This window comes from Nicotiana attenuata, unplaced genomic scaffold (genome assembly GCF_001879085.1).
Source record: "Nicotiana attenuata strain UT unplaced genomic scaffold, NIATTr2, whole genome shotgun sequence".
In the NCBI taxonomy this organism is placed as follows: domain Eukaryota; kingdom Viridiplantae; phylum Streptophyta; class Magnoliopsida; order Solanales; family Solanaceae; genus Nicotiana; species Nicotiana attenuata.
The window spans coordinates 88885-115677 of record NW_017670282.1 but is presented as its reverse complement, the minus strand read 5'-3'; positions in this window follow the sequence as shown (position 1 = coordinate 115677).

Genomic DNA, 26793 nt, shown 5'->3' with positions numbered 1-26793 from the left:
GCTAATTATGGTGGAAATTCTAACTCATAAGCTACTTACTCGATCCTTCATAGGATCCTATATGGGCCGATGTATCTGGGATTGAGCTTTCCTTTCTTCCCAAATCTTATAACACCTTTCACAGGCGAAACTTTTAGAAACACCCAATCATCAACTTGAAACTCTAGGTCTCTATGTTGCATGTTTGAATAGGACTTTTGGCAACTCTGAGCTGTCTTTAAATGCTCTTGAATCAACTTGGCTTTCTCCATAGACTGATTGACCAAATCTGGTCCCAGCAACTCCGCTTCGCCAACTTCGAACCAACTAATTGGCAATCTACACCTTCGCCCTTAAAAATCATGCTTTCAAAATGCGCGAGATAATCCTATTATAAGGTCCATATTTACCATCTCCACTAAAGGATGTGTGTGTTCTGAGATAAACACTTGGTTTTCTGCTGCTCGACTTTCACTTGCTGACAATTTAGACGCTTGGCCACAAAGTCTGCAACCTTCTTTTTCATGTCGTTCCACCAATAAATCTCCTTAAGATCATGATAAGTATTTGGGAAACCTAGGTGGATGGAATACCTGGAATTATGGACGTCTAACATCTTTCTCCCTCGCTAAGTCTATCTATGGTTGGAACATACAATCTATCCTGGTACCTCAAAGTACCATCATCTCCCCCTTGTTTAAAAGCCATCGTCTTATGCATGTGAATCCCCTCTTTCAACTACAACAAGTAGGGATCATCAAACCGTTTCTCCTTCACTTCGGCTACTAAGGAGGAACATGTTCTGTTCTAGACAATAACTCCACTATCTTTGGTGTCTGAAAGTCGAACTCCTACCTTGGCTAACCAGTGAACTTCTTTCAACATAGTTCTCTTGTTTACCTCATTCATGAGCTATACTTCCCACTTGATTATCTTCTTAAACACTTCCTGAAAACACTTATAGTGTTATTGTGAACTAAGTCTTTGACCTGTACTCCAAATTTTGGAGCCTCTTGCAATGGCACTACCCCCATAACACATAAATAGGCATGATTTTATAGCTTTTCTGTGATCACTTTATCATCAACAACTAAGCTTGGTGATCAGTCTACTTACGTTGTGTTTCTTACACCTGCTAGACATATTCCTTGCGGTAATTATACAATTTTCCCTTATTATCGAACTGGTTTTCTTTCTCATATCCCATGCTAATTATTCGGGTTTGAAATCTCTAACTGGACTTACTGAATTTTTTTATGTCACCCCTTAGACCAAAGGTCTTATACTTGCGGATCCTTCTCTTTTTGTTGGGATCCAAATAACTTTCCTTATTTTCTGCAATTCTTTGCACTCTATGTCAATGACGACCCATCTTCCAACTTACTTCTGAGCTAGGAAAAACTAAATTATTCACATAACGGAAAGCTAATGTATCACAACTATCATACACCATCTTAATAATTTAACTCTGCTCACACTGTCAGTCTTGGAGAAACACATTTCGACAATTCCTAAAGGCTATCCTTCTATAGCTTGCTCTCTCACTGCTAGCTGATTTTTTCCACTGTCACTGTACTTCGTGTTTAACTTAAACTCTTTGGGTTCTAACACATGTTCGATATTTCAAATTGTTATCCACTCACTAGAGTTAACCTAGCTAAGTGAATCAAATCTTACCTCTACTAGCTCTGCTGAAATTGTTAATTCTGTATTTACTCAAAACTTATTTACTATTCTTTTACTAACCACCTGCTAGCATCATGTTTTCTTCTCCTGCTTTGAATAACTAAAGTGGAGAAAAAGGTTTATCCTAACTTCCCTCATCATCTGCCCATATTCTTTTGTCGTACACTATCATTCTTTCTGAACTATGTACATGGATCACACTTAGCGAAATTTCATTTGTCTTAAACAAAATTGGAATATCTAATCCCAAACTTTCTATACACTTTAAAATCACTTCAGACTATAAACCTCCAGCCTAAATACATAGTCACATCATGTGAATGAGAACTGTCATATCTTTTATCTCACAATAATAGCCACTTCGTATACAAATTCACTAACATGGTACTTTCTAGTTCTTATTTGAATAAATATAAACAACTTAAAATCATTCCTTAAAATTCTATGTCACATGCTCTTGGTTCTCATTTCGTACATCATATTATTCTTAGCTATATTTCACTTAAGCTCTTTTCTGTCCAAAACTATAGTGATCAATTCTATGCCCGCTGTGGTTGAATTCTTAACCTGTTACACCGTGGGGTCTGACATACAGATACACTGCCATACACATCTGATAAATCACTTCATGCACCATCCGGCGAGTCTTGGTCTTAATTCAGACCTAAAACATGTGACAATTTCGATATAATCACTGTTCCTACATTTTCTTTTAGCACCCGTAGGCATCACTGTATACTCCCAAGTCAGCAGACGTTGGATACACTGGAAATTGGAGATCTGGTAACTGAATAACAAATAACTGGCATACTGAATAAACATAAACCTGCTAACTGAAGGACTGTATAACTGGTAACTGACTTGAACTGATAACCATAAAACATAATGACTGCTTTTGTACTTTCTGATAAGGTTATGCTCTAATCTGTACTACTATCCATTGCATTCCACTTTCAACATCCTCTTAAATCTCATTTGTCACCAACATGTACTCCATAGTAATATCACAATAAGCAAATCATCCTTTCTAGAACCTTAGACTTTTCTTTACTGTTGCTTGGGCATTTGAAATGTATGGAATTCGATAGTAAGAGAAGATTACCTATTGATCTAAGTTTCATGGCATGATCTAGAGTAGAAAAAAATGAGATAATCCTGGATGTCTTGGTAGTTAACCATTTATATGAGTGGCCGGCACACACATATAAAGGAAACTCCACCGGACACGGCGTCATAGACTCCCTAGGACTCTTGAACCTAGTGCTCTGATACCAAGCTTTATCACGCCCTGAACCTGGGCCTGGATGTAATACGGCACTCGGTGCCTGACTACATGTGACCGAGCGAACCAACTGGCTGGATGAATCAACATGTGATATCATAACATACTAAATGCGGAAGATAAACTAACACATGCTAATATACTGAAAGTCTGAATGATAAAAATCAAAGCACAAAAATACTAATACAATTTTGAAACATATTTGTAGCTTAATATGAAAAGCATGCAACTCTGTCTAGCTGTTACTCTAGTCTATGGAGCCTCTATTGAGTAGTGAAAACACTGACTATCTGTAAATACTGAAAGACTGTAAGGTACTGATAATGCCCCGAAAGAACTGGGGATCACCAAATAGCTGGTACGAGAATCCTAGTGCTTTGAATCGTCAACCTCTAAATCAGTACCCGCATCGTGAGATGCAGGCCACGTGCAAAAAGGGACATCTGGACATTTGAATTGCACTGGTATATAAAGCAACTGAAGAAAGAATTACAAATGCTGAAACTGAAATTAAGCTGATAACTGAGAATTGATAATTGATAACCGAAATGATAACTATTGAAACTGAAACTGAAATGATAAGTGATAACTGAACTGATAACTGGTAACTGAAATGATAACTGATAACTGAAATGATAGCGGATAACTGAACTGAACAAAGAAAGTAAGGATATGAATACTCCCTCTTCTAAATGATGAACAACTTGTTTATCTGAATAAGCTACGGCATATATGTGCACAAGCTACGGCCTCAGGCCCAAGTATACGTATACATAACTACGGCCTCAGGCCCAAAAATGCATAAAGCATCAACTACGACCTCAGGCCCAAACATGCATAAAGCATAAACTACGACCTTAGGCCCAAACATGCATAAAGCATAAACTACGGCCTCGGGCCCAAATACAAGTGTTCAACATTCAGGAATTGAGAATAATACCGAATTACTGTTGATACCCAATTTTTCCCTCACATATATGGAGTTAATCATATATATATATATATATATATATATATATATATATATATATATATATACTTTCAAAATAGTGCATATACATCATCATTTAATTTACAGGCATGCACAAGTATTTTTTATAATTTTCCATAATTTTTAAAGACTTTAAATCAATTTGTTTCTACATTTTATTATATAAATATCCAATAATTATCCTCTAAATTATTTTTTATGANGTTGCTGGTTGTGATTGCTGTTTGTCATCTGCTGCTGCTGACTTCTCCTTTTTTCTTATTGTGATTCAAATTTCAGGTACACTTCTGTAGCTCTTGAGTGTTGGAAATGAAATGGAATGTTGCTCACTTGTTTCTCCATGGCTAGATTCGTTACTGCCTTTTAGCTAGATTCAAAATTTATACATTAGTTGGTTGGCATATCATAACTGTTTATATTGGACTGTACGAACTATTTTAGATTCATCTGATTATTCTGAATGTGACACAGATTATAGTTTAGTAAGTGTTAGTTTGGCTATTAGATGTTCAATTTCGGATCAAAGTAGTGTTAACTCATAGGAATTGTATTTTAAGTTTATAATTCTACTTCTAGCTGTAAGGCGCTTAAATTCAGTCCAGTCATCTCTTTTAATTGAGAATTTAGCCTAGTTAATGTGATTGTTAAAAACAGGAACCTGGAGTTTTGAAATCGAAACAACTTCTCTATGTCATAACTGAGTTTGATTACATTGATCCAGTTGTTAAATCCTCTAGGTGTTTTTAAATTTTATCAGTTTAGATCTAAGTAACGAGTTTAGAAATAAATTGTTAGTTGTATTTGGATTTGGAGTTTCCCTTTATGTGTTATCCCAATTAGTGAGTTTAATTGCTTGAATCACTTCAATAATTTTGTTCGGGCCTGCTCATAGGCCCAGGGCTGACAACCCGCGCCACTTGTTTTGGACCTCACCATTCCTAATGCAAAGCTTGGTTTCGGGCGTGCCTATTCTCCCCAATTGGGCTAGTGTCAAGGCCCAAGCGGGAACAATCCACAAAGCGAGTTAATACTACTGTTATGTTGTTGGGCCAAGTTCAAAAATTCAATGTTGAAAGCCTGAAGGCGTATTCGATCTAAGATTAATTTTGTAACATAGGTTTGGGGCCTATCAAGTAATCAGGCCTTTAGAGACAACCCAATAGAAAATGGTAGTTCGCTTTAGGATATCCTTAAATAAAAATGAGGTGTGCCGCGCCAAATAAAATGCATAAATAGCGTGGCCCTCTTAACTGCTTCTATAAAAATATTTACACCTCGGGGCGTGCCATTTAGCGAATTTCATGGCCTCCCGCAAAGTTAATAATACGCTAGTTGCTTTAGGCCCGACATTTAATAATATTACCCTCCTAAACTCGGGTGCACATTTATGTGACCAAAATCCAATTCCCAACGAAGTTGAAATGTGTCAAAAATCACGGGTGCATTTATGTGACGTGGTTCGAGACGTGTTTTAACGACGTTGCAATTCCCTTTAAAATAATAAACAAAAGCGGTTCAAAATTAAAAAGCATATAGTTTAAAACATGTACTAAAATCAAATAAATAAGCCAAATATGACAGTTGAGCGACCGTGCTAGAACCACGGAATCTGGGAATACCTAACACCTTCTCCCGGGTTAACAGAATTCCTTACTTGGATTTCTGGTTCGCGGACTGTAAAACAGAGTCAATAATTTCCTCGATTCGGGATTCTAAACCGGTGACTTGGGACACCATAAATCTCCCAAGTGGCGACTCTGATTCTTAATAAAACGAATCCCGTTTTAATTGTCCTTTAATTGGAAAAACTCCTTTACACCCTCGCGGGGTGTAGGTAAAAAGGAGGTTTGACAATTACCCTCCAAATTATTTTTTTTGATGAATTAATCATCTAAACTTATCATTTATACTAGCATAATGATTGAGTACTTTTCAGTGCATTTTTATAATTACATTTATATTTTACAAGGCTAAATTGCACATTTTATTATAATAGCCCATATGCATGTATAATTATATTATTTATACAGAAAATGACTTTTTATATTTTATTATGTTAAGTAATTATTTTAAATCATTTCCATGCACAAGTTATATTTTTGTTATTTGTTAATTATTTTTTATAAATTATTTATTGGTTAAATTGGGTATTTAAAATATAGCCCTCTAAAACCCCAATTTCGGACCTATACACTACCCAATTACCCCAGCCCAAAATACCAAGCCCAACACCTTCACACCAGCCCAATAGCTCCTGAGCCCAAATCAAACAACCCCTTATTTAAACCCGGTCGGTACCCATTTTATACGACCCGCCCCGTTTACCTTTAATTCCAGCCGTTGATCTCTCAAGATCAACGGCTCCCGTTCACCCTTCCCTTTTTTAATTATCCATTCCTAACCCTAATCCCCATTTTTTCTACCATCCGCCATCCTTAAACTCCTAAACGCTCTCATCCTCTTCTGAAACCCTAGCGCCGTAATACCGTTTTCCCCTTCGATTCCAACTCAAAGATGGAATCCATAGACGATTTCCTTACCTTATTTGTCATCTCCTCTTACTGGTTAGCCGATTATGGATTACATAATCATTTGCCTAACATGGCAAGTGCATATATATCTTGCTTTGAACCAAATCTGGTTCGAACCTTCACTTCTTTCCATCTATGCTCATTCTTTGTTTCTTTATGGTATGAATCTCTGAGATTCTTTTGATTATGTGTTTACCCTTAAAATTAGGGTTCAAATCTTTTAAGACCTGTTTAATTTTTGTTCTTATTTTTGTTAAAATCTCACCGCATGTCTATTTTCCTTGTGATTTTTCCGTTAAAAGTTTTGTCTAATTTATTTTCTCTAAAATTAGGGCTCAGATCTTTTAAGATCTGTCCTAGTTCTATTTTTGTTGAGTATCTCCTTTAATGTTCCCATATGTTCGTTTATATGCACTCTATTGCGATTTTGGTGAATTTGCTGAGCAGTTTATTTGCCCTAAAATTAGGGCTCAGACCTATTATGATTCTTATTTATTGTTCAATACTTTCCCATAGCTGTCTATATGCATGTTATCTTCCTTTCATTATTCTCTGATTTTACTTACCCTAAAATTAGGGTTCCGATTCTTAGTTCACTTTTCTTACTGATTCTGTCTATCTTTTCTTGCCTTAATTATTACCTGAGAATCTTTAATTCCCAGCCTTGTTTGATTATTATTATTCGCATCTATGCACTTGTTATTTATGGTTTGCCTTAAATAAAGTTGTGAGTTTTCTTCCTTTAATTAACTATTAGATGTTTCCTTGATTGATTATTTCCACATTTATGTGCCTAGTCCAGTGCTATTTAAAACTTCCCCCCTTTTCCCTTTAGACACACTCGAACTCTCAATATTCTCACTAAGAAATCTAGGGCTTAGTTCTATAATCTTTCTGCCCTCTCTTGTTTACTACTGGTCTTGGCAGGCTAAAAGCCAAGGCCAAATATTCTGGACTATCGATCTTTGGCATTACTCCGGTTTGCTTGCTTAACTGGTGAGTGGCTATCCTTTGTCATTTCATCGCCGTATATCCTTGAACTATGTGTACAATCCAGCTTATTTAAAGTGCATTCTGAGCAGGATCCTGCCTGTCTATATGATTCTCTTTTAGTCCTATAGTTGATACTGTTAGTTCTGAGATTGGTTACCTTTGAATAATATGAATCCTCTTAAAGGATAACTTATTGTTTTAACTTGTCTCATGTATACTGTTTGCTAGTCCTGAACTTGTTCTGAACTTAGAATCCTTAGGGTACTACTAGCATGAAATTATTTCATCAATCCTAACTTTGCAGACTTGGGTTGTTATCTAATTCATATCCCTCTGGATTCATGTGATAATCTGACAGTTTGCCTTAGCCCTCTGCTTAAATGTGTATGTGATTAAACAAGGCTGTCCTGAATGTTAGCATGCACACTTAGTGTAATCAGGTCTTTTCTGACTTAACCTGTATGAAACTGTGTACTTTGCCACTCTTGTTTGTTTTCTTAATGCCATTATGCCTACATGTTCTGCTATGGTAGTCTCTTTATGAGAAATCCAAACTGTTTTAAATCTATCCCCACCTCTTATTATATGCTGTTATTCTTTTAAAAACTCCCAATCTTAGTCCTTTAGGTTCTACCCTCAACCACCCCAGTGTGAGCACTGCTCAGGGTCTATGTGAGACTCTCGTGAACTCTGACACACTGGGAAATGATTCCTAATCTCTTTTGAATCATTTTCGATATGTGGTCTTTGACACACTGGAACCTGGTTCTATATGTGCTATGGGTAAATCACTTATATTTGGCTATGTTGTAGCTGTGAAATAAGCTTCGAAGTTGATTGGTTTGAAGGCCTGGTTCCCAGGTTTATTTGGGCCTAAGGAAGGCTCCCTATGGTGTATTTTTATTACTGTTGTGTAATTCATTCATTATCTGGTCTGTAATAATTTTGTAATAAATAGATTATAGGGTACTTAGTAAAATAAGGAGGATTTCTTATTTCCTTCTGTTAAACTGGGTAGGAACCATGCCTATAGGGATTCGTCTATGCTATTAATTCTGCTCATTTGTCAAAACTGTTATGTCCTACAATGTGTTTTAGAAACCCTGCCTATAGGATTTTCATTGGTGATGCCAATTCTGCTTAAACCCGTATGAGTTTTATATGGTGTGTACATTAGAAATCCTGCCTATAGGACGCATCAATATGTGTTAGTAATCATGCCTATAGGACCCCAATATCATGCCTATAGGATTTAAATCAATTCAGTAATAAATATCATGCCTATATGATTAAAATCAGTTTCAAACCTAGAGATCATGCCTATAGGATTTAAGTCGGTTTAGTAATTAGAAAGCATGCCTATAGGATTAAAGGGAAATACAAGGATGTGAAACATGTCTATAAAGATAAAATCAGTGTGCATCTAGAAATCATGCCTATAGGGTTAAAACCAGTTCGACATTAGATATCATGCCTATAGGATTCTACTTATTGGTTCTGAATACAATCGCCACTGCCAATCACTTAGACAATATGCCTATAGGACTAAAACCACAATTCTAGATTAGTAACTGTGATTTACTGTTATTCGTCACTGCATGGAACGCCTAGATGTCGTACTAAAAAAAATCAGTATGCAAAATAATAGGCCTTAACACTCGCATTAATAAAACTGTTTCTGTATATCACTGCTCGCTTGTCTTCTCACATAGATATCCTGTCTACAGGATTCTGTGATCAATAAAACCTGCTAATCAGATGCGTGCATTTGCTGTTTATGTGTGGAGGTCAGTATGAGCCCATATCTATTTTTATGTGAAAAATCCTAACTGTTTTGTTTGTTGCCTAGTATTTTACAATTTTGAGCAACCCAGGCTTAGTCTAGAACTACCCCAAATAGAAGTCCTAATGCCTCCAGGACCATAGGTAAGGGAAGGGTAGTGCACGCATAGGAAATGCACTAGAATCAACTTGAGCGCTTTTAGTAACTACTTAAAGATAGTAATTGGGTAGCAGGAGATGATAGTCTGTGCCCGCTGAATAATATGAGTAACACCCCATCTCGAGGGAGTTACGAAGTATTATTTATGTTGCACGGGGTGATCCTTTAGGCTAAAAAATTTAGGACCCCCATTAGGTAATTCTCTAGCTTCTTTACTAGATTAATTCATAAATTAAGTTCGGCGGGGACCCACCGTTGTGGACCTCGAGGGGTGCCTAACACCTTCCCCTCAAGGTAATTCGAGCCCTTACCTGATCTCTGGTGATGCAAACTGGTATGATATGAGTTATCTGCTCTAGGTGCCCTAACGCACCTTAATCTATTAGGTAGCGACTCTAATCAATTCCATTTCCCTACCCTCTCAAAAAAGTTGTCAAAATGTCGAAACTCGATTTCGCGAGAATAAAGGGGGCGCGATAATTACATGATGCTGAAATACTGAATCATACTGAGTTACATGATACTTGAGTGCTGAATAGAGCTAGACTGAGACATATATTCATGAACTGATTATGAAAAACTGAAACTTCAACTGTTTATGACATGCTGAGTAATATAGATTGAGACTCATGGACATCAAACCCAAGTCTATGTATTATGCACTGATTTCACAATGTTTAGAATGAAAGTCATGAATGAGTTACGAAGCTAGGGAATAGAAGTTCTACGACTATTCATGGAACTAAGGCATAATCACTTTCTGAGGAACCTAATAATAGTCATAATGAATGGGACGTAGGGAGAATCATAGACATTCCCAAACATTAAGAGAGTTAGCCTCACATACCTCAATTTCGCCCCTTAGTGATACTACAATGATCCACAATACTAAGAACCTTCAATCTACAATAGCAACATCCAATGGAACCCAATATTAGTAACAAATTCCATAACTTAAGCCATTTAGGCATATTATCAAATACCTTGTAGGCATAAATCTCTACATCTCATCACCATATAATTAGTTCATCTAACTACCATCATTCATCAACAATTTATCCCACCATCATGTTTAACCAATTTATAACTTCCAAAATCACATATATGACCATCCGTCCACATCCAACCAACAAAGTTCCATTTAATAAACATCTTTCAATCTCTATAATAGTTGTGTAATTAAATTGGGAACTTATGATTTCCAATCACCATACCAAGAGTTCCAATACTAATTCATACTCATATTCCCTTAATAAATCCATACATGTAAGTCTAAGGGTGTAGGATTACCTTTTTGGAAGAAATCTTGCAAAACCCTCCTTTGAGTTCTTGAAGAAATCTCTTGAAGATCGAAGTATTTTATGTGTAGATTTCATTAATACTAGTGTATAAATGATGGAATTCACACCAAGATAATGGGGATTGCTTACCTTGAAGATGGGAGGGGTTGGAGGTGTTGAGAGAGTGGAGAAGAGCTCTAAAATCCGCCAAACGAAGTGGGGAAAAATAACCCCCGAAGGTCTTATATCAAAATAGGGCCGGGTTGAAAAAAATGAGATGTGCACAGCCACGGCGCATGGGGCGCCGCACGGGGCAGTGCGGTAAAGAAAAATGTGTCTAGAAATGAAATTTGGAAGTGTTCTGTAAATCCACACAGCCGCGTCGCGTGGGGCGACACATGGGGCGGCGCGATAGTGTAAAATTCTTCCAGCTTTTGGTAATTTGGTCATAACTTCCGGTAGGAGTGTCTAAATATGAAACGTTTGAAGTGTTAGAAACTAGACTCCAATATATTTCATTTGATAGGTTTTACATCACATAAAACATTCTATAAATGTGGATATGCTCGTCTAAAGTGTGGTCTTGTGCGTTCTCATTTGGAATTTTAGTCTATCATGTAATTTTCCAACTTGGCTTAGACTTAGGTCTCTCTTTGGACCCTAACTCACTTATGATATGCCTCGTACACTTATTATCATATCCAATTGATAACCATCACATTAATACTCATTTAATGCATCCACAACTGATTCAAATTTACGGGGTGTTATAATCTACCAGAATACCGTTCCGTAGTCCCAAAGTAAATATGCAGCTCAAACAATAGAAATACAGTTATAACACGGAATACTACAATTTAGACTAAGTACAAGTCAAGGAAAAAAGCAGGGAATTCACTAAGCATGCTGCACAGAGTTCAGATAAGCAATTAATACACGTAGACATCTTTTTCTAAAGTAAGTAGGATAATTACATATGCTAGTGTAGCTCAATTAAAGTGAAACAAGTCATTACTTAATGAAAATTGTGTTTTACAACAAGTAGCCAGTGTACGCACTTGTCACCTCACGTATACGACGCTTACGTATCAAAACAGTACCAAATCCTAAGGGGAGTTTCCCCACACAAGGTTAGGCAAGCCACTTACTTCGAACCAAGCTGAATCAATCAGTCACAATGCCTTTCCCACGAATATCAGGCTCCGAGTGGCCCAAATCTAGCCAAAATCAATTACATAACATAAATATAACTACAAGAAACTAATCTAGCTAATGAAATCAAAGCTAATGCAAGAAATTGGAAAAATTGCCCAAGAGCCTCCCTGGGCCCACATCTTGGAATCGGGTAAAAGTCATCAAATATGAACGCTCATTCACTCACGAGTCTAACCATACCAAATTTACTCAAATCCAATACCAAAATCTCGATCAAAACCCCAAAATTCGGGCTAAGAACCATACCAAATTTACTCAAATCCAATACCAAAATCTCAGTCAAAACCCCAAAATTTGGCCTAAGAACTTTTCTCAAATTTTCCCCAGTTTTCCAACTCAAATCCCTAATTAAATTATGAAATCAACAATGGTGATAGGTTACAAGTACTTTGGCTATAAGTACTTAACTTTATGTTTAGGTGATCTAACAAACTTACTATCTAGAACCAAATAAGGAACCTGTTACAAGGTTCCAGGTTGGGATGCAGTGTGGAAATATAATTCAACTCTTCAGAGTGGAAGGAATAGCTGAGGGACCAGGTCCCTACCAGTTCCCGAGGAGACTGTACGAAGTCAACTTTCCAGCTGGAAAGTTGCTGCCTGCACACGCTACAGTGTAGAAACAATACTGCAGTCAACTTTCCAGGGAAGACTTTTTACCTACCTTTCTTGCATCATTATAAGTGATGGTCACACATGTATATATGCAGTCAAGAGAGGCAAAACAAATTGCTTGAACACTTAGAAATTTCACAAGAGCTCACTCACGTGACGATTCAGCTAGCAAGTGTCAAGTGCTTCAAGAACAAAGAACAAAACAACTATGGACCAGTTTCCACATAGTCCTTAGTTGAGTTGTAACTTTGTAATTGTCTTAAACAGAAATTCCTATGTCGCTTGTTTAAGAAGAATTCTGTAAGAAACCCTTGTAAACCTTAAACATGCGTGTTTAAGTCTTGGCTAGAGTTAGTCAAGTTTCAAAGTCTTTGTAATAGAGTTATTGCAAAGTGGCTTGTAATAGGTGTGTTTCAAGTTAGTGAGGGATTAAGAGTTTAATTCCTAGGTTGCATAGGTTGTAATCTGAAAGTTGCTCAATAGTGAAGTTGAAATCCTACAAGGGTAGGTCGTGGTTTTTAATCCCGTTGAGCTGGGAATTTTCCACGTAAAATTCCTCCTGTCATTTAATTTCTGCTTTATGTGTGTGTACTGTCGAACCTGATAGAGAACCTGGTTCTCTATAGAAGTCGGTGGACCCTTACATTCTATCAATTGGTATCAGAGTAGGTTCTTTCTATTAGGTTAACACCTAGAAAGGATCCTCATGGCTGCTCCTCCAAACTTCGACGAAGTCCAGTTTACGTACAGACCTCCTAGGTTCAACAGTCAATACTATGGGTGGTGGAAAACTAGGATGCATGACTTTATCATGGCTGAATACTCTGAGTTATGGGATATAATATGTGACGGACCCTTTGTCCCTACAAAGAACCTTAGCGACCCAGCTGTAGCCATTCCCAAGACGAGGATGGAATTCAATGACGCTGATAGAAATGTCATAGAAAAGAATTTTCGTGCAAAGAAAATTCTTGTGTCTGGCATTGGCCCTGATGAATATAACAGGATATCAGCTTGTCAATCAGCCAAAGAGAACTGGGACTGGGAGGCTCTTCGGATAGCTCACGAGGGAACAACTCAGGTGAAGCAATCCAAGATTGATATGCTTACAACAAAATATGAGCTCTTCAGAATGAAGATGATGAATCCATCCAGGATATGCATACTCGATTCACCTCCATCATCAATGAGCTTCACTCTCTTGGTGAAATTATTCCAAGAAACAAGCTTGTCCGAAAAATCCTTAGTGTACTGCCCAGTTCTTGGGAAAGCAAAGTTAACGCCATTACAGAGGCTAAGGACTTGCAGACACTGACCATGGATGAACTTGTTGGAAACTTGAAAACCTATGAAATGAAGAAGAAGAAGAAGGACAATGAAAGAAGAGAGCCCAAGAGGGAGAAGAACCTGGTCATCAAGACGGACATCAATGACTCAAGTGGTGAAGACGGGGACATAGCCTACTTGACAAAAAGATTTCAGAAGATGGTTCACAGGAATGGAGGCATTCCAAAAAAGGGAAAGTTCTAGCAAGCCAAGAAATTATGACCTTTGTCATAAATATGGCAAGTTAGGATACTTCATCAAAGATTGGCCCCTCCTAAAGCAAGACCAGTATAATAACAACTTTGATAAAGCAGTCAAGAGGAACTAGGTTCCTGACAAACGCTTCAAGAGGAAGAATGATGCTAACAACGTTGTAAAGCAAGCTCTTGCTGTATGGGGAGACTCCTCCAGCGAATCTGAAGAAGACGACCATGGTGGTAGTTCAATGATGGCAGTGGAAAATGAAACAACTGAGTATGATTCAATCTTTGCTCTAATGGCTTAATCTGATGATGATGAAGATGACGACGGGGATGAGGTAAACTTTCTGGATATTCAGAGAAATCTGAAATATTACTCTCCTAAAAAGCTCATGTTATTAGCAAATGTGCTAATTGATGCATACCATAGTCTTATCAATGATAAAGATGCATTAACTACGAAACTAGGGGAAACTGAACAAACCGGAGTGACTTAGTAGTCGTTGTAGTTGATTTGAAAGAAATAATAGAGAACCTAAAAAAAGAAAAGAATGCCTTAGAAGAGAAAATTGCTAGTATAAAACATGAACGAGATGATCTAATGGTGGTTGTGGTGGACTTAAAAGAAACCATTGAGTGTGCAGGTAAAGAAAAGGAAACCTTGGCTGAGAGAGTTGCTATCATTGAGCAAGAAAGAGATGACATAGTAGTGGTGGTAGTAGACTTGAAAGAAACAATTGAAGAATTTAAAAGTAAATAGGCACGGAAACTCTGAAAAGGGAAAGGAAGTTGCAAGTGAAGCACACATTAAGCTTAAAAATGAGTTAAACTTGGTAAAGACTAGTCTGTGTGCTGAACTTGAGAAAAACAAACAGCTTCAGGAAGAACTAGGGAAAGTAAAGAGTGATTTTGAGAAATCACTTAAATGGACCTGGTCCTCGGATGCTATCACTTTCATGTACACCAACTCTGGGGGAAACAGGCAGGGGATTGGGTTTCAAAGGGAAAAGATTCCCTACAACCCTCATAGCAAGTATGTTTCTGTACCTGACAATTGGCTATGTACCCACCGTGGCAACAATGGGCACCTCAAGGAAAATTGCATGGCTAGGGTTCAGTCTCATAAGAGAAATAAAATCTTTGCTGAGAGAGCAACTACTGCAAGAGGCCCTGGCCCGTCAAATAGGAAACTATCAAATAGGAAATGCATTTTGCCTACTTGGACTAAGAGAGTACTCATTCATCCTTTTTCTCTTAACAAGGAACCCAAACTTGTTTGGGTTCCTAAATCTAACCCTTGATTTTCGTGTGCAGGGAGCAGTGAAGGGGAGTAGCCAATAATGACACATGAACAGCGACTGCTCAAAGGACAGGACTGGAAATACAGTCAATTTTCCTTCACTAAAAAACCCTGCAAGGAGAGAGTGTACCCTTTTGAAAATGGCTAAAAAGGGGGTACGCTCTAGGAGTTGGAAGATTTCTGTCAAAAGAAATAAGGTGGAATACTTGTACAGGATATGCACAATCTCAAATCCTGTGACTGGTAAGGTGATGTTGTAGCCAAAAGTCACAAGAGTACTTATGTTGCTGTGATTGAGCTTTTGCAGAGTGGAGATATAAGTTGGTTGGAAGCTGTTGAAGACAATGCTGAACCATGGGACAAAAGACTGGAGCATTGCATGTTGTCTATCTCTAAACAAATTGGATCTGAAGAACCTGGTTCGTGGTCTGATCGAGTTGAGTAACAAGTAACATGAAGTGTGCAATGGCTGTGCAAAAGGAAATCATGTCAGATCTTCATTCAAGCCCAAAAGGGGAAGACAGCACTTCAGAACCAAGGATGAGATCTTTCAAGAAACTGTGGCTTTTGTCAAGAAGATCCGGGTACCGATAGAAAAAAATGTGGCTTGCATTAGATTAAATTATGGAACAGGTTTGGATAATGCCATAAGTGGATGAATGCTATATTCAAAGAAGAATTACTCAACCACTTAGCTCAAAGAACACCACATCAGATGGAGTTGTTGAAAAGAAGAAAAAGGACTCTTGAATATTGGGCACGGTCAATATTAATTGATAAAGGGTTTGCAAACATCTTGATCAAATGACTCAATTGAGGATATCTGGGTATAATTTGTTATGTTCTCAACAATAGGAAGGGTCGGCCTTGAAAATCTGATGGTGGAAAAGATGGATAAATCCTCCTGACGTACTCATCTCAACAGAGAACAAAAATACTGATCAAGGTAAAGAACACCCATTGATTCCAGCAAAGAACCGGGTCCCGCGTCTACAAAATGAGCTGTTGGAAAGAGGGTTTTTGCATAAAGACATCACTGAATCACTCCTGTATCTCACTGCAAGTAGACTAGACATCGTGGTCAGTTGGGTTCTGTGCAAGGTCTCAGTCAAATCCAAAGGATTCTCATCTGAAGGGTGGTGTAAGAATTTTGAGATCTAGAAGAACACAGAACCTGGTTCTCTACTATCCTCCAAGTAATGGGTAGGAAAAGCTCGCTTGAAATGGGACAGTCTCTGAGTTCCTGTCTTGTCTCATGAGGTTCAAGGAAGCAGAATTCAATGGCACTCTCAACAGCTGAAGCAGAATATGTATAATCAGCATCCTGCTGTGGTCAAGTGATGTGGACCAAGCAACAAATTGGAAGAACTTGAGTCCAACTCAAGAGGTCCAAATACAGTGACTGCTGAAGATCAAGTTGTAGACATCTTCACCAAAAGCCTTGGGAAGAAAGCATTCTGAGAAAGATCGCCTTGCATTGGGGGATGATAAAACCCAACTGAGAACCTGGTTCCTCATTATTGGTTATGAAAGTCATAGTCAGGTAAAAGCTAGCTAAAGTGTTTTTCGGCTAAGTCTAACTCACCTCTACACCGTTACAAGTAGACACGCATGATGACTATAGAAACAGATGCTGCAGTGCATGATGAATAAGGGGATAAAACTCACTTGCCAGGCCTATTAGGGAACCTAGTTCTCTAACACAGGTTAGTAGCTTCTTTGTTCTTTCATACACAATTCAAAATGGATAAAAACAATGCCACATCATCATAAGCGTGGCAGTCTCTTTGAAGTCGTGTCTCTTCAGCCCATACATCACAGCCCAAACGTCACTCCTTTTCTAAACGATACATCTCCCAAGAAAAAGGGTGCCTCCATTTCAGAATGGGGCCCTCGTCATAATTAAATAAACATCACAATCCTTTCTCTTCCAAACTCAAAATTCCCTGTTTGTCTTTTCTCTTCTCAAATCCACAGTCCTTCGAGAATAATCTCATAGTGTTTGAAAATCAAGCAACCTTCACTGCGCCTGACAATACTGTGATTGAGTCGTCACCAGTCAGTATTTCTGCAACTCCTCTCCCAACACAATCACTAGTCCGAACTCTAAAGAAGAGTCTCCTCCACACTCCACTCCCTCTCCTGCCCACTCTAAGTCCACTCCTAATCTGAGCAAGTCTGAAAATGTTTGTCCTCCTCCAGTCTCACCAGTCAAACAGAGTCAACAGGGTAAACAAGGGAACCTCGTTCAGGAACCTTCAACTCTATCCATGGCTGACCACTTGAGTGAAGATCTGGTGATTAGTCATGAGGAGACTGAGAACACCATGACAAGTTGTGACTCTATAGTTATCACTCCTTCGACTGTTGAAATCACCATGGAACCACAAGAAAATGAGGGAATAGAGAATACGTTTTCCATTACGTCAGAAGGGGTCATTATAGAGGAATGTGCAGGAGGGTCTCAGTGTTAGAGGGAAGAGACCCATCCATCAGAAGAAGAGGGAGCAATTGTGCCATTTGAACAACCGGCACAAGATGACGCTACTGGGGTCGCAAATGATGAACCTGATCCCTCCATGGAGGATCCAGGTCAGGAGTCATCTCCCTAAGTCAGTATTGATCCCGCTTCCTCTCCCCACTTCGATGTTGAGCCTTTGAATATGGTGGTGCCTGAGACGAATCTTGATAGTGAAGAAGACGCAGATGATTTGGTTTATGCTAGTTTGATCAGGGCTAGGACTAAGCCAGTGGTAACTTCAGAGCCACCTCCTAAGCGACCTACTACACGGTTGCAGCAAAAGGAGGCTCTATAGTTTGCCCTCAAGAAGATTACAAGGAGTCGGAGAAGGAGAAGGTTGGTCAAAGATGGAAAAGTTGTACAAGCAGAGGATGTTCCTGTAGTGGATGTGGATGAGGAAACCAAAGAGGAACCTATTTCCCTGACCCACAAGTTTTTAAGGAAGAAGCACTCTCCTTCTCTCAATCCGAAAGGCACACCTCTATGGGTGCTGAGAGTTCTTCCAAGAGTGTTGTTGCTGGTTCCAGTGAAAAGTTGATAAAAAACTATGGTGACAAGACAGTGAAGGAGCGTGGTGATAAGTCTGATGAGGAAGAAGTGGAAAAATCTGGTGAACATATACAGAACAAATCAGTGGAGAAGGAAAAGTCTGTTTGCAAGTCAGTGAAAAGAAAGAGGGATGATGATGATGATGATGATGAGGAACCTGGTTCCATAAAGAATGGAAAAGTGAGTGGGTCTCTGAAGTCTGAGAAAAGGAAGTTGGGGAGTCAGAAAGTGGTGTGGGCCCGCACATTTGCCTCTGACATTCTAGAGAGTGCTGGGATGAGACAATTAGTGGACATTTGTGATTCTCAACAGTGGACCAATCTGTTTACAAGTGAGGCTCATATAGTGTATGAGGACGAGGTACAGAGTTTCTACTCCAGCCTCTTCACAGTAGATGGTGATCAAATCTGTGTGTTGGTAAATGGGGTGGACATAGTGATGGACTCTGCCTTATTGGGGTCAATTCTGGGTGTTCCTACGAAGGATTGTCATCTGTTCAGGGTGCATGCACACCAAACTTCAGAAATGCCATTGTCAAGGATAAGGTAGTACAGCATGGGGAACAGGTGAATAAGAAGGCACTCCTTCTAGTTTATTAGTTGCTCTTTGAGATGGTTAACAAAGTGTTGCTTCCCCGCGCTGAAAGAAGATCAGTTGCATCCAAAGCCGACCTATTCCTTAAAGAAACCTTGGATAATTTTTCCTCCATCAATTTGCCTGCCATAATGATTGAGCATATGCAGAAGGCAGAAAACCTTAGAGATGGGAATCCTAGACTACCTTATGGGTTCCTTCTCACAATGGTCTTTGAGTTTTTCAAAGTACCTCTGGGATAGGCCAAAGTGGGCACCAAAAAGCAATCATTTTCAAAAACTACTCTGGAAGAGTGTGAGTGTATTGACAAAGTCGGAGGAGTTGGTAGCACTTCCACAATCTCTCAACTGATAAATACTCCAAATAGTGCCACAGAGGAGATCCAGAAGTTGAAGGCTAGGAATGCGATTCTTGAGAGTCAGCTCAGTCAGTTGCAAGAGGTACCTAGATCTAGTAGTTCTTACAGTGAAGAGGTTGCACGCCTAACAAAGGAGAATGCTGAACTCAGGAAGCAGGTGGAGGACCTGAAAGAAAGATTGCTCAGTGAGCAAGTGTCCGCGAATGCTTGCATGGATCTTGTCCTCCAAACTCTTGCTTCCTCCTCCAAGCCCCCTTCTTCCAGTGTCCCTTAAAGAATGTCCCCTTAGTGTCCAGTGTCTATCTTCTTAAGTTGTTTTTGGTGATGTTTTGTTTTTCTGGCAGTTGTTTTTTGTTTGTTCTAGACAGTGGATAAAAACAATGATTCTGCTCCCGCCTGTAAAAGTCCAATTCTGGTTAATGAAAGTGACTTCCTTTTTGCTATCTATGCTGCTGCTCTTTTGTTTCTGTCTTCTATCATGTTGTGAGCACATAAGTGGCATGAGTTAGCTATGCTAGACTTCTTTACGTTGCTAACCTGTTTTGTGCTTTTTATGATGCCAAATGATGCATGAATGAATGAGAGCATGAATGAATAATAAACTGAAAACATAATATAGATTCAAGGGAAACTCATTCAGAGTGGAAGGAATAGCTGAGGGACTAGGTCCCTACCAGTTCCCGAGGAGACTGTACGAAGTCAACTTTCTAGCTGGAAAGTTGCTGCCTGCACATGCTACAGTGCAGGAACAGTGTTGCAGTCAACTTTCCAGGGAAGAATTTTTACCTACCTTGCTTGCATCATTATAAGTGATGTCACACATGTATATATGCATTCAAGGGAGGTAAAATAAATTTCTTGAATACTTAGAGATTTCACAAGAGCTCACTCACGTGACAATTCAGCTAGAAAGTGTCAAGTGCTTCAAGAATAAAGAACAAAACAACTACGGACCAGTTTCCACATAGAGTTATCATATGTCCTTAGTTGAGTTGCAACTTTGTAATTGGTTTAAACTGAAATTCCTATATCGCTTGTTTAAGAAGAATTCTGTAGGAAACCCTTGTAAACCTTAAACCTGCAGGTTTAAGTCTTGGCTAAAGTTAATCAAGTTTCAAAGTCTTTGTAACAGAGTTATTGCAAAGTGGCTAGTAATAGGTGTGTTACATGTTAGTGAAGGATTAAGAGTTTAATTCCTAGGTTGCATAGGTTGTAATTTGAAAGTTGCTCAGTAGTGAAGTTGATATCCTAGAGGGGTAGATCGTGGTTTTTAATCCGGTTGAGCTGGGAAAATCATCGCAGGTGCGAAAGTCACTTATGAAGGCTAGGTCCGCATTTGCGGCAATGGGGTCGCACCTCCGTGAGCACGCCTGCGGATACCTGTCCGCTTCTGCGGTCCTTTGCCGCATCTGCGATTCCTTAGGCGCATCTGCGGGCATCGCAGATGCGGTACTTCCCTTGCACCAGCGATCCCTGGTCAAGCCTCCAAACTCCGCATATGCGCCCTTCACTCCGCACGTGCGATCCCGCACCTGCGTTCTCCCACCGCAGGTGAAAAAACACCAGAAGTTTGATCACTTCAGCAACAACACAACTTCAATTTTTGAATCGTCAAGCACCCGAACTCACTCGAGGCCCCGGGGACCTCAATAAAACATACCAACCAATCCTAAAACACCATACAAACTTAGTTGAGCCCCTCAATCACATCAAACAATGTTAAAATTACAAAGCACCCTCCAACTCAAACTTAAAGAACTTGAAACTTCAAAATTCTACAACCGATGCTTAAACCTATAAAACCACGTCCGAATGACCTCAAATTTTGTACACAAGTCATATTCAACATTGCGGACCTACTCTAACTTCTGGAATCGGATTCTGACTCTGATATAAAAAAATCCACTACCGGTCCAAATCTCTAAAAATTCGACTTTCGCCATTTCAAGCCTAAATTAGCTATGGACCTCCAAAACACAATCCGGACACGCCCCTAAACCCAAATCATCCAACGGAGCTAACGCAATTGACGGAAATCCATTCTAAAGCCGTCTTCACACAGTTCTAACTAAGGTCCAAATCCTAAGACTTAAGCCTCCGTTTAGGGACTAAGTGTCCAAAAACACTCCCAAAACCAGAACGAAACCTCTCGGCAAGTCAGAATAGCAGAAATATATACGGGGGAAGCAGTTAATAGGCGATCGGGGCTATAACTCTCAAAATGACCGATCGGTTCGTTACATCTTCCCCCTCTTAAAACAATCGTTCGTCCTCGAACGAGTATAGAGACATACTTGAAGTTGTGAAAAGATGAGGATAACAGATGCGCATACCCTGCTCAGTCTCCCAAGTTGCTTCCTTGATCGGTTGACCCCTCCACTGAACCTTTACTGACGCAATGTTATTTGACCTCAACTTTCGAACATGCCAGTCTGAAATATCCACTGGCTCCTTAACATAAGATAGATCCTTGTCCAACTGGCCTGAACTGAAATCCAACACGTCAGACGGATCACCATGATACTTCTGGAGCATAGAAACATGGAATACGGGAACTCCTGCTAGGTTGGGAGGTAAGGCAAGCTCATATGCAACCTCCCCAACTCGTCGCAACACCTCAAATGGACCAATTGTCACAACCCAAACCGATGGGCCGACACAGGCACCCGGTACCTTACTCAACCGAGTACCAACGTAATGTATCTTTCGTAACAAATTATCATAGGTAAATGAAATGGAAAGGCTGCTGTGAGATAACTAGAATGAAACAAGAGGGAATACCCGACATAGGATGACCCAACCTATAATACAAACTTATACATATGACATACGGGTCTATAAGGCTAAAATGATCACTCGTACACTGAACATAGGCTGACAAGGCCATAGACTCTTTCATATACACGACATATGTCTACAAGCCTCTAAGAGTAGATCAATACCATAAAGGTCGGGACAGGGCCCCTCCATACTAATCCATACACGTCCAAATCATAGTGACCAAATAAGCAACTCCGGAGTAAATGGAGTGCACCAACACCTTCAGCTGAGCTGATAGCCTACTTAGAGGATTCTCGACCTGTCTATCGGGACCTGCGGTCATGAAACGCACCGTCCCGAGGCAAAAAGGATGTCAGTACAAATAATGTACGGAGTATGTAAGGGATCAAAATCACTAAATAATAGACAAGAGAGAAAAATGGAGTAAAAGACTCAACATGTATGTCTGAATAGCTCTGTGAATCATTTCATATTTATAATGTCAGCATATACGTATAAATGTCATACCATGCATAGGTATATGCGTACATAACATCATCAAGCCTCTAAGGGCATACCATCGTATCATCTCGGCCACTGTGGGCAAATTATCAACGTATACCAGCTGATCAGGTGGTGGTGCATATATAACGCCATAACATTTTCCCATATACATATTTACACGTATATAACACCATGTGATCATGGGTCAATATACATGCATAAATGAATGCAATGCATGAGAAGTACGTCAATAAAATCTCTCGGAACGTCATAAGACCATTATACCTTTGAATAATATCATGAAGTAAACTTTATTAACTTACATATTTTTTGACACCCATGAACAGATGATAGAATAATAAGACACATGGAGAATAAAGAGCATAGGAACCACTATTACTTCTATGAATAGAGTCATTTATGAAAGTTGAGCATTTGCTCGTTTTATTTGTGTCGTATGGATCATGCCAAAAGGAAAGAAGGGATAGCCTTAACATACCTTTATGGACAACTTTCTACTTGTATCCATGAACAATATCCTCAACGCCTCAATCATAATCACTGGGAAAGGGGTATATGAGTTACGCACTATGAAAAACTTGAAGTTCAATTGCCTTCTTCGTGAATTTGAGCAATCGAACTTTGAGAAAAGGAAATAGTTTTGCTTTGCTGTTCACAAAATTCTCAAGCATCATGCCCTTTTAAGTTGGAACCATGCACGATGGTTTTCATTGTACAGCATGTTTTTGTTGTTCCCATGGTAAATATGGAGTCACAATCTGACGTTGAACAAACTGCTGTGCTAGGCTTACACTAGAAATGGAAGAAAGAAAAAAGAAGGTAATGCTTCTTACCATGGCATGCCTGCTATTTTGGAAAAGCCTTGTGACAGAAGTTATTTAGAGGCTTAGAGCATAGTGCTAGTACGTTTTCAAAGTTGATTAGTGTTCTTTTGCTTTGTATGATGTAAGATTATTGATAATTAAATGAGTTCTACTAATATTCTAGTAGTAGTAGAGAAAAGGAGATAGTTTTACTTTGTTTCCAAAAGTGTCATGATTACGTGGAACTTTTGATCACACATGTGTTACACTTTTGATCAAATATGTTGTCAAGCATCCACGTCCACCTACTAAGTAGTGCTTAGTCGTTCTAGCTACTTACACATGGATTAATGCCAACACAATTAAGAATTATCTCAAATTACTTAAAATACTGCTCACTTTTAACATACCTTATACACCTTACTATCATGGTCATGTGGTACCTTTTATGGTACTAGTCCATAAATACGAGGTATTATAGCTTGGACCGTATTTTATCTCAAAATAACAACCTTCAATGAGACTCATTTTCTTTGATTTGTTTACCCTCTAATCTTCACAAATTTACTTATCACTTGTTTTGAAATAGCATAATACTTATAATCTCATTCTCGAACTTATGTCGATTAACTTACGATGAAACTTTAACGTACGAAAATACTTGATGTAACATCTCATTTCCGAGCTTATATCAATTTACTTATGGCGTACTTCCACGTACGAAAACAATGGGTGTTACATCATTCCCCCATTTGGAACATTCATCCTCGAACGTTGACTGATGCACTTATCATTATCATAACCTATAGTTCTTGCGAATACTTTAGTACTCTTATTGTCATCTAGGCAACTGTTCTGCGAATAAATCCAAAGGCCAGGGCATTCCCGCCTTTAGGCCTCTTTTTCACACCACGACTTATGGTCGGAATCCTTCCAATCTCGTAACTGTTGCTACCTTCTATCATGCAATTTGCACGACTCTGACATTGTAAATGCGCATATGCGACTCTTCTCTCCTCTTTCCTCCAGCTTTTAGCCAATCTCTAGGCCTCACTTTGTAAACATATACGGAGCTTGATAAGATGTCCCTCTGGGCATCAATAGGTATAATGAAGTTCTTCGCTCCGTACCTTGTTGAATTTACGAATATTGCTATATCTTATTTCATAGACCCGGTTATCCATTAGTATGACTTTACTGCATCTAGGTAGGTCATACTATACCATAACTCTTACTTCGATTTATTGTTACTGAGATTTGCTACCAAACTCCAGGTTACTCTCGTTGCTTATCCCATATGTATAAATCTAAGTTCTTTAATGCTTCCTCATTACTGCCCATCTTAAGAATTACGGCCTAATCTCATCTCATACATTGTAACTTTTATCCATCCATTGCTGATTCACCTTAATATTGATCTACACTCTACCACTGATAACTTGAAACCTCTTACGTAATCACTAGGGATCACGTTGCATCGAGGAACATTTGAAGTGATTTTCCTGATCTACCTGGGGGCGATACTATACTTCCATAACCTTATTTCATAGCATCCCAATGTGATTCACTTTACGTGGGTATTTTAATCCTGTACAATTCATGAAATCCCCCTTTTTTTCTTCAGATCATTACTCAATAAAAGGCCCAAATGTCATCCTTTATCTATCACAATTACACCCTTATTCTATTACCAGTGCAGTATTCCATCTCTTCTAAATGATATTAGTCTTAGACTCCTTTGAGTTCATCCAGGCTATACTGAACTTTCTATAACTTAGGGAAACCATTAGCTCTCTTGTTTTCATGAACTTAATTCCTAGGACTTATCCATTCTCGTCACCTTCTCACTTGCCTTTCCTTATCCTTACTCATGTCTTCCTAAAACCTTGCCGCTCTACCATACTTTAGCTTGCGACCTACACATATCCATTTATACTACTCGCAACCTTCCTTCAAATTGCTTGCACCACAGATTTCCTTATGTTATTCTGGAACATAAAACGAGACATCACATCATCTTAAACTCTTCTTTACTCTTTTAACTAGACCTCTCGATACTTAGAAACCATAGGCTGGAAGATATGCCACCGACGATGCTGCTATCATTCCTGGATATTGAATCCCGTCGCTTCTATCCTTCTATCCAAGTATGGACTATTCACAACCTCCCGCATTTGAGTATCTCGTACATCGTTCACCTTTACCTTACTTACCATAAAATCTCGCATTTAGTTCTTCTATCTCTTTCACGACCTCCCTTCCACATAGGTATAATTTACATCCACAACTTGAAGATCTATTATAATACTTGCACCTCTGGTGCATACACAATCCGGTGGGAGCTTCATACTGACTTCTTATGATGCTGGTACTTTTCTAACTGGCTCTATGGTAGAGCTGCTATAGAATATGGTTGTTGTACTATCTCTCTTGTACCTCTGATATTAAGAGTGATTTTGCAATGTTCTCAATCACGATTTCTATAATTTTCTGGGTCCAATAATCAGACTCCTGATTTACTTAGTTGATGTAACTCTTTAGTTTCCTCTTCCTTCTGATCAACCTTTATGTAGGCTTAAGCTATCTTCCGATCTGCGGCTCCTGGTATTAGTTATTACTTTATCATTTCATGGGCGCTATGGAATATCCATGGTATAATCTTTTAACAATTCAATCCTTTGTCTATGACCTGGACTCAATTCTTTCTTTTAACTTATACCAGAGTCTTCTATGGCTGTATGATTGTCAACATATATGATGCTTGGATAATACTCTGAAATCTTAAGTGCGTTCATAACGTAACTAACTCTGGATCATTGATCGAATAATTCCTTTCGTTCCTTCTCAGCTTTCTTTAAACGTAAGCTATTACTTTTCCTGGTCTTTCTGCCCCCTTGTTGCGTGCATACTTAGCTTATCTTAGTTCCCATGCATGCCGAAATTTTCGTGCAACTCATATGATCTTGAATCCTACTTTTGATTTTACTTCCCGTTCATTAGCCATGGTAGGTGCCACTTTCTTATAGAGTACATACAATGTTGTAGTGAGACTATTTTTACATGACCATTTTTTCTTCAAGTTTTTATGCTTAGGTAGAAGCCTTCTTCCTTATTTCCTCAGCTAGCCTTTCATTATAGTACTTAGGGAGGACCCTCTGACTCTTGTAAAGCTGCAAGCTTATTACGTCGTATACTCGATGGAATTCTTGATGTTCGTACTCACCTATAATTATCCTTAGTTACTTACCTCCACACTCATGTTTTCATACGGTTGCTTCTGAACTGAAGTTTTGACTGTCTTCCTAGTGACATTCACTTTTATTTCCGTAACACTCATACGGTA